Source organism: Mus caroli, chromosome 7 (assembly GCF_900094665.2).
Source record: "Mus caroli chromosome 7, CAROLI_EIJ_v1.1, whole genome shotgun sequence".
NCBI classification, from domain to species: Eukaryota; Metazoa; Chordata; class Mammalia; order Rodentia; family Muridae; genus Mus; species Mus caroli.
In genome coordinates this window covers 47,786,397-47,796,486 of record NC_034576.1, presented here as the reverse complement: position 1 = coordinate 47,796,486, position 10,090 = coordinate 47,786,397, and the positions used below count along the sequence as shown (strand labels likewise).

Sequence of the window (10,090 nt, the reverse complement as noted above, 5' to 3'; positions counted from 1 at the left end):
TGTCCTGGAACTCACTCTGTAGACCAGGCTGGCCTCGAACTCAGAAATCTGCCTGCCTCTGCCTCCCAAGTGCTGGAATTAAAGGCGTGCGCCACCACTGCCCAGCAGCTCTTTCTAAACATATAACTGAGGTTGGATTTGAACTCTTCCTTTCCTTGGTTTCTCCTCTGCAGTGCTGGGATTACAGGCCTGTGTTACTAAGTCAACACAAGACTTTTCTTTCCTACTGAAAAGCATCTGTCTATTCTCCATTTCTCCCACCTGGAAAAATATTGACATTCATCTCATTCGCTGTGTCATTTTGCTATTTATCTCCTTATCTTCATATACCACATTTGTAAAGCTAATTTAGGTTTTCTGGGGTTTTTTTAGATTTATGTACTTATTTTATATATGTGAGTCCATGGTCACTCTTCTCAATCACCCCAGAAGAGGGCAGCAGATCTCATTGCAGATGGTTGTGAGCCACCATGTGGTTGCTGGGAATTGAGTCCAGGTCCTCTAGAAGAGCAGTCAGTGCTCTTAACCACTGAGCCACCTCTCCAGCCTCTGCTAACCTTGATTTTTTTTTAATTCTTTTACCTTTATTTTCTGTGCATTGGGGTTTTGCCTGCATATATGTCTATGTGTGAGTGTCAGATCCTGCATGTATGTTTATGTGAGAGTGTCAGGTCCTGCATGTATGTCTATGTGTGAGTGTCAGATCCTGCATGTATGTCTATGTGAGAGTGTCAGGTCCTGCATGTATGTCTATGTGAAAGTGTCAGACCTTGGGAGTTACAGGAAGCTGTGAGCTGCCATGTGGGTGTTGGGATTTGAACTCGGGTCCTCTGGAAGAATAGTCAGTGCCCCCAACCCCAACCGCTGAGCCTTCTCTCCAGCCTCCTGACCTTGATTTTTAATTTCACCATCTTGCACCCCCTTCTCCCAATGAAATATTCATTCTCATATTTAATCCATAACTGTGATTCTAACTCACTCCTTGTTTGTGTTAGGACCAGGGAACACAGCGGCTGCAAAGTGATTGCTTCCCCCACCTGTGGTTCTATGGTTCTTGTTTTTCCTGGAGTTGATAATTGGCCTTCCCCACCCTCAGTTGTCTGTTGGGGGTGGAGGCAGGTTCTCATGTGTGTTAGGTTAGCTTCTTGCCAATGCCCCGGTTAAGTGTGTTTTTATTTTCTAAGAACTTATTTCTTTGGTCTCAGACTTGTTTTTGTCGTTGGTTTTGGTTTGTTTTTGTTTTTAGGTGGGGGCCTCACTGCCGTAGGTCCTGGCATGGCTGGAACTTTGATTGTAAACTAGACTGGCCTTGAACTTTCAGTGTCTTTCCGCTAAGCCTCCGCAGGCTGGAATTGCAGTAGTGCTCTACCGCAACACCTGGCACTTCTGGTCTCAGAATTTTTTAGTGTTCTATAAATTGCATAGTAAGGTCTTTTATAGAATCCTGTTTATGTTTAATGTTGCAAAATCTTATCTTCTTCCTCAAATGTTAGTGATAATAATACTTCACCTGTTTACCTTCCTCTCCCTGTTTATTCTAGTATTTTTATTGATATCAATATTTATTATGCACATTTGGGAGTGGAGGTGAAGGGAATTGGTGCCAATGAGCATATGAACAGGGCTGCTGAACACGGGCTCTACCCCGGGGCTCATCTGGACTTGGTTACATGCACAGACAAACACACACACACAGACACGTGCATGTGCACTCATATACACATGCACACATTTACATACATGCACACACACTCTCTCGCACACACAGGCACATGCATATGCACTCACACATGTACACACGTACATACATACACACACATGCACATATACTAATATGGAAAGGAATAAAGAAGGAAATAGTTGATCAGGACTGACACAGGCTTGATAAACCCCCAACGACATGAAACAGAAAAGGCTTTGATGTGCCCATTCATCCCTCTGCCCTGACCAAGTATCTGTTGGTCTTCCTGAGCTAGGCACTGGGCTGAGCGCTGCCTTAGCAGTGAGCAGACCCAAGCCTTCTCTCGGGTGTCCAGACTAGCACTCTCCATATGGCATAGGAGACAGCCATATGCGGTAGAGCTGCGTGTTCCTGCAGTGGGTGGGAAGTATTAGATTCGAGTAGTCCAGCAAGACAACCCTTGAAATGTGGTTGTCACCTGAGATGCAGATTTCTTTTTTTTTTATTTTTTATTTTTTATTTTTATTTTTTAAAGATTTATTTATTTATTATACATAAGCACACTGTAGCTGTCTTCAGACACTCCAGAAGAGGGCGCCAGATCTCGTTACGGATGGTTGTGAGCCACCATGTGGTTGCTGGGATTTGAACTCTGGACCTTTGGAAGAGCAGTCGGGTGCTCTTACCCACTGAGCCATCTCACCAGCCCGAGATGCAGATTTCTTGAATCTCAAGATGCAAGTACAAATAGTCACACGTGGTCACCACAGTGGCCAAGAGAAGCCTGTCATTTCTTTGTTGTTGAGCCAGGGGATTAACGGTGTGCGCCAGTGAACAGCCATCACCTGTAGTTATGCAGGCTATCTCCTAACTCGTACCAAGTTGACAAAACAAAAAAACAAAACTAGGAGAGTACTTTATGGAACTTAAAGTCCTGTGGAGGGAAACAGAATACAAGCTGGGTAAAATGTCAGGGTGTGTGCAGGTGATATGTGCTTGCAATATAAAAAGGTCAAGTTTGGGAAACCCGTGGAGAGGCCTTCCGTGTTAAGTGAGGGCTCCAGAATTTTCTTCTAAACAAACACTCGGAGGAAGTCAGAGGCTGAGTTGGGCTGCTGTCTGGGGGAATTTCCACAGAGGGAACAGCCAGTACAAAGATGTGAAGGCCAGCGTGGCTGGAACAGGGTGGCCAGTGTCCCATGGCACAGGACCTGTAAGCAACAGCTGACTGGTGGCATAGGAAAACTGGACAGAGGGTGCTGAGGAGAGACGGGCGCTGCTTAGAATGTTGAGCTCCTTCTGCCCCCAGGCTGGGAACAAACACTCAGGAAAGCAAGGGTAAAGGCAGGGAAGCCTTAGTTTTCAATCTACACTCTACACTCTATATACACTCCAGCAAAAGCTGTAAGAAATGGCTGAGGGCGGGGGTCTGTTTGTTTATTCTATTTTAGACAGGGTTGCAGTGTGAGAAGATTTTCCCTGTGGTGACACAACACACACACATCTACTCACCACAGATAGGCAGCCAATGTCAAACCAAAGTACAGACACCATCCAAGTCCAACTTGGTGACCCCATGAGCTTCACTGGGTGCCTCACGGGGGTATGACTGAGGAGTCGCTTACAAGGGCAGACGTGACTCAAAGACAGCTGTGTCCCCAAGGCCCACTCCAGCCCAGGTGACAGCTCGGAAATGCTAGGACCATGGAGCACACTGCATAACCTGCAGGCAGCCCCACAGGTTGGAGAGTGTCTTTCCAGGGGCCTCGGTCGGTCCAAACCTCTCCTGGCAGCTCAGCTTCCTTCTTCCTGAAAGGGACTCTCAGCTCTTACTGCTTAGTCTGACAGGCAGGTGCCTAATGATCTGGTCAGTTTCTGGGACTTCCTGATGCTAATTTGAGTTGTTTGCCTTCCTGCTGAAGGAGTTTCCCTGCAGGAAGGAATGTTCCAGTCTTTGAGAACTTTGTTATACAGCACTCCACCAACCTCCATACCCGTCACCCCCACCCCTTCTTACATTCTTTCTGCCCCCTCATCCACAATGATCCCTGAGCCTTAGAGGGGGTGACTAGAGATGTCCACCTGTGGCTAAGAATTAGCTCACTGTGGCATAGACGTGGCCACTTGTTCTTAAGAGCTCGCCAATGGTTATGAGTTGAGTAAGCATACACGTTTAGATAGCAGTTTGACAGGCACATCACATCCATTCAGGAAAACCATATTCATTGTTTCTCCATTGGAAACTTGTCCTCCCCAGCCACAGGTTTTTGTCCTGGCTTACAGCACCAGATGTGAACTCCCTCTTGCAGAGCAGGCCTTACCTCCAATTGGAAGGCCATTGGTGTTACCCGATGGCTGTGCCACTATTGCACAAGCAGGCACATCCTGCCTGGCATAACGGTATCTCAGCACTCAGGGTCCATAGCCAAGCAGGAGCATTGGTGATAGTTCTCCACCATCGGCCTACATGGCCCCCTCTGGCCATGTGAAAGCCAGAGAGTGCAGCGGGCTGGGAGCTTCCAATTCAGTCCCAGCTTAATTTCTCCATTTCCGGAAGTCCCAGCTTACACAAACGGTATCTTCAGGGATATATATGATCTTACTGTCTACTTCTGCATACAACCAACAGCATTGGCAATCTGTAGCTTTTATGGTCTGTGGGGCCTCAGGGGCTTTCCTGGACAACAACTCACAGAAGTCACTGGGGTTTTCATTCAGTAACTTTATGACCTATGGGGGTGTCCTTTCCCAACTGTGTAAGGGTGCCTTTGGATTTAAACTCTCTAGCTATTGTTTTAACAACCCATCTTTCTTTTAAATTAACCAAGTCCTTAGAAGGACTATAAGGTAGGTGGAAGTACCATTGTAGCAGCTTGTCTCTCCAATGGCTTTCCAAATTTGCCAAACACTCAGAGGTTAGCACCATCTTCCCCCCCATCTCTCTCTCTCTCTCTCTCTCTCTCTCTCTCTCCACACACACACACACACACACACACGCGTGTGTGTGTGTGACTATGTATTTATTATGTTTTAATATAATATATTCATATATTATAGAATACATACATACATACATACATACATACATACATACATATCTTTCCCAGAGGATAGGCAGGGCAAGGAACATCTTGGATTAACACCCCATATCCCACAACAAATAGTGGGTTACAAAGATGGCCTTGGTGATGCTCTCAGAAAGTCTGTGGTCATCTGACCTCAGAAGTATCAGGTGACACTTCACAACCAGGAAGATACTAATGTCAAACACAAGCAGGATCTAAGACAGCACAGAAGAATTCCATCTGTTTATATCATTGTTCCTCTACTGATCAAGGCTGGGTACCACTTACAGATAGGAGGTGTTACTTTAACTAGCTCCTCCTCTCCTCAGTCATTCGCTCTGAACCATTACATTTACATATCCTGGAGCTTTCCACGGAGCCTCCCTCCACATTTCTCCACACCTGATAAACTCAGTGGGCCTGGCTCAGACCTCCTCAGAGCCAAAGGCAAATGTGTCCCTTGCTGCACCTACTGCCTCCCTGGGTCAGAGTAGCCATGGGTTGGACCCTATTCTTCATGCCTGGCTGTTGGGGGATGCTCTAGCTGGGAAAACCATTTCCACCCCAAGTATAATGTTTTCCTGGAGGGAAATGTACCTTCCTTAGCCTGGAGTTACAATTCCCCAACCCTGAGACAGGCTTGGTCATCTTCATCCGTATTGTTCTGTATTCTGGGAACTGCTCCTCAGGCTTTAAAGCCCCCCAGCAGCTCCTTAGACACAAGTTGGTTTTCTCTCAACTTTCACCCTTAGGCACTCCATAGTCTCGTCTCGCCACATTTGTCTTGGAGCAACCCAGGAGGACCTCTTTCCTCTGCTTGACCGTGTCTCTTCTCCTAGGCTGCACTCTCACTTAACGACATACTCCTTGTGTGCTCATCTAAGTCCCTGGGGCCAGACAAAACCTGCCCTAGTTTTTACAGAGCTTGCCCCACCAAAGCTGCTAAGGCTCCATCCAACCTTAAGGTCCTGGCTGGATCAACCTTTCCCTTAACTCCTCTGTAAACACAGTTCTATCTGGCCAAGTGAACTGGGGTTCAAGCTCAGCTTTCCTTGGTCCTAATTCCCCTCAATAGCATCTTTCCTTCTGCTATGGTCCTCCAGCCCGATATTTATGGGACTTCAGATGGTGATAACCATGTGTCCCCAGTGGCTTTCCTATGCCAGGCCATCAGGGACTCTCAGGCTATGCAGCCTTTGCCTTAAGGAGGGATGGGAAGGTGCGTGATTCAGTTTTTCTGCCTCCACAGCAGCCAGACTGACCCCACCGACTGCCATGTCTGTCCTACAGCCTCCCAAGCCAGGCTGTACCTGGCTCTTTCATTGTTTAAGTCTTCCCTAACTTTAGCAGTTCAAGTGCTAGCTAGCATTTCCTGCTCACCCTGGTGTCTCATGCTGGGCCACGGTTAAGACTCCATCACAGATTTTCCCTCTTTTCCTACTAAAGGTTGGACCCTCTGGGTATCTTCTGCTTTTACATGCTCTCCCCTTCCCCACTCTCTGAATCTCCTCATGGATTCCAAGTTCTTGGATACCAGGAAGGGCTTTTGAGCACGGACCTAACTTGTTCTCTTTTCTTCCCGGCCCCCAAGCCCTAGACAGCGGCAAGCCAGAATCTCCACCTCACCCTCTCCTTTATCTAATTCACTCGCCAAATTAGAATAACATGGAGGATGCTAGCCACATTTCCCTCTCTGCTGCAATTGCTCCTTTGCAACAATAAATTCCTGTTCGGCACCATCTCGGCCTCAGGTGCACTTCTAACTCCAGGACGTAGCCAGGCAACTTCTGCGGCTGCTTGCCAATAGCAGGGTTGCAATCATGAAGACTGCAAAATTTCCTCTACCCCTTTAACCGTTTTTAGGTCATCTCCATAGTCACATGGTTGGACCCCACTCATCAAGCAGGCATGGCACCACATCCCACCCAGATGAAGACTCCATCCTGGGACTCTGCCTACAGAGCCTCCCAATACTGACGACTCAGCCTTAGTGGCACGTCTCACTGCAAGAATCACATAACCACTGTCATAGCACAAAGGCACACTAGCACACACCACACAGGAAGGAACAACTCCACTGGAATTCCCTCCGTGGGTGCCGCTCCCTCAGGCTGCTTAGCCTCAGTTGCATGCCTTGCTACTCACAGCCAGGACCGTGTACTCACTCCTCCCCAACTCACCTTTGTTTCTGCCCTGTTCTTGTTCCTGGGGAGACAGAACTACTCACCCCAGAGAGGGATCCCATGACAAAGTATGGATACCACCGAAGTCCAACTTAGTGAGTCATCACCAAAGCCCATCCCAGCAAAGGTGACAGCTCACAAAGCTGGGAACATGGAGCCCACCGCACTGCCTGCAGGCAGCTCTTCCGGTTGGAGAGTATCCTTTCCTGTGCCTCAGTTGTTCCGAACCTCTCCCAGACAGCTCAGCTGGGTCCTGTTTCTTCCAGGCAGCTGGTCTGGTCTCAAGAGTCTGTTTTTGCAGCTTGGCTCCTCTGAGAGGGACTCTCGGATTTTATTGATTACTCTGGCAGAGAAAGGCCTAGTGAAAGTGAAATCTAGTCAGTTTCAGGGACTTCCTGAAGCTGTTAGGTTGTTTGCTTTCTGCTTAGCTTCCACTTAGAATGGACTATTTCAGCCTCAGAGAAAACTGTTACACAAAGGTATCCTCAAGCAGCTTGGGCTCACCTCAGACTCAATGCAGTCCTCCTGTCTCACCTTCCCAAGTGATAACAGAAGTGAAGCACCTGACTAAAATAGGAATTTAGTTTTGCAGTGCTATGGACTGGCTTTGCACATTGCTAGGTGCTTTACTGTTCTATTGCTCTGAAGAGACACCATAACCACAGTAATTCTTAAAAAAGAAAGCATTTAATTGGGGGCGGGTAGGGGTTGCTGCTTACAGTTTTAGAGAGTTAGTCCATGATAATCATGACAGGAAGCACATGGGTACGTACGCCACCAGAGCAATAGCTGAGCTCTTAGGTCCTGATCCACAGGCAGCAAGGGGGGGGGGGCTGGCCTGGGCTTTTGAAGCCTGAGAACCCACCCCCACTTGACGTAAGTGCTCTACCACTGAGTTGTGATCCCAGCCCCTCACAGCACAGTTTTAGGCAGACCTCTCTACCTACTGAGCTACATCTCCAGCCCAAGGTTGAATTTAAGTAAGGATTTAGGAGGGAGAAGTTCCAGATAGTAAGTAGCTGAAGGAGGGAAGCAGGCATTAGGTCACAGAACTGAGCAGTTAGTTACAATGAGTGCTGGTGTGTGTGGGGAGCTGGCCTGCTGTTAGAGCATCTGTCCTTGCACAAGGCCCAGGTTCTGTTGCCAGCACCCACACAGTGGTTTACAACCACCGGTTACGCCGGTTCCAGGATCCTCTACAGCAACTGCATGTATGTGCTGTACAAACATGCAGGCAATGCACTCATACACATATAGCAATAAAAAAAATAGATCTCAAAAAGCCGGGCGGTGGTGGTGCACGCCTTTAATCCCAGCACTTGGGAGGCAGAGGCAGGCGGATTTCTGAATTCGAGGCCAGACTGGTCTACAAAGTGAGTTCCAGGACAGCCAGGGCTACACAGAGAAACCCTGTCTCAAAAAACAAAAAACAAAAAAAGCTAGGCTTGACACGCAGCCCAGTGGTGGAGAATGTGTTTAGCTCCAGGCTCTTGGTTCCATTAGGATGAAAAACTAGAAAGTCGGTGCCGTCTGATTCCACCTCCTGAGACCCTGAGACTCCTCCACTCTTTCCATCTTGGAAATGTTGCCTTGTAGCTCTCTCTGAAATGCTCCTTGAGTCCATCCCACGCATTCCTCCGAGAAGACACCAAATTATTTCCACTTACATGTGGAGAGCAATTCACTTTTTTGCCCTCAAGGGCATTTTCCTAAACAAAGAGAAACCTAGAGAGAGATTACAGTTTACCTACAAGGCAGAAGTGCCTACAGGCAGGGAAGTGGAGAATCCCACGCCTGTGGAGATGGGACCGCTCTGCCATTGACAGACTGATGGAAAAGTCAGCGTCTTTATCTTGCTTTCTCACAGTCTCTTCTATCCACTAGCATTTTGGTTTTAAACAAAATCAAGACAATAACATCTAAAACTCTATCTTCTCGTCACACTGGCCACATTTCAAGGACTCGAGCTGTGTGTGGACAGTGGCTACCATGCTCATGCGCAGGCTCCATCGTGCCATGGCCAACACTAGACAAAGGGAAGCCCCTCCCTCTTAGAAGTTATCTGGGGACTGCAAGAAACTTGACCAGAATTTCACCCCAGTATCGATCGATGCCATTGAAAGAATAAGCATGGAGGGCAAGAGGCTGAGGCAGATGGATGTGAAGTTTAAGGCCAATGTCAGCAGTCTTGCAAGACCCCTGCCTCCAAATAAAGTAATTCTGGGTCTGAGCTTACGGCTCAGTCAGGAAAGTTCTTGCCTTGCACACACAAGGACCGGAGTTCAATCCTCAGAACCAGTAGAAGGCCCGGAGTGGTGACCCTAGTGCCAGGACATCTAGACAGGCAGGTCTTTGAAGCTTTCTAGTCAGCAGGTCTGGCCTACTTGGTAAGGTCTAGGCTAGTAGATTGTTATGTCTCATTGGACATGGAGGTGCATGCGTCCGTCCAATCTCAGCACTCAGGAGGCAGAAGCAAATGGACCTCTGAGTTCCAGGCTAGCCTGGTCTACAGAGTGAGTTCCAGACCAGCAAGAGGTATATAAGGAGTCCATGTCTCAGAAAACAAACAAAAAAAGGACATCATGTCCATCATGTCTCAAAGAAGGTGACTGTGGTCCTGAGGCTGATACTGAAGGCTGTCCTTTAGCCTCCACAGACATCACTTATGCACCTACAAACACCTGGGCATGCTCACATGCATTGCAAAAAAAAAAAAAAAAAAATTGGAAGGCCACGAGATAGCTCAGCAGGTAGGACTTGCTGCCAAGGCTGAAGCCCTGAGTTTAATCCCCATAACCCATGTGGTAGAGTTGAGAAGGACCAACTCCTGCAGGTTGTCCCCCAACCTCCGTGTACATGCCACACCCACCCATCCATATAAATATATAAAAATTTTTAAATAAATTAATTTTGAATGTAGCTCAGTAGATTGCTTAGCTATCATATATAGGTCCTGTATTCAATTCCCAGTAACACAAAAATAAAGTGAGTTAGAGAGATACATAGTTTTTATTCATCTGATTGTAACTGTTGTCTCCAAGGCTTACTGCCTTAGTCTGCTAACCTAGGCCTAGTCTTGGAAGCTTCTAACCTCTGTACTTCTAATCTAGGCCTAGAGTGTTTTCTTTTTTTGGTTTTTTTTTTTTTTTTTTTTGGTTTTT

The 10,090-nt window shown here is 47.3% G+C and overlaps 1 protein-coding gene across 1 annotated transcript in view; it reads left to right on the top strand.

The window, feature by feature from the left end:
* Grin2d (glutamate ionotropic receptor NMDA type subunit 2D) overlaps positions 1-10,090 on the top strand; it is a 37,407-nt gene that overhangs the window by 22,847 nt on the left and 4,470 nt on the right. The window lies entirely within an intron of this gene.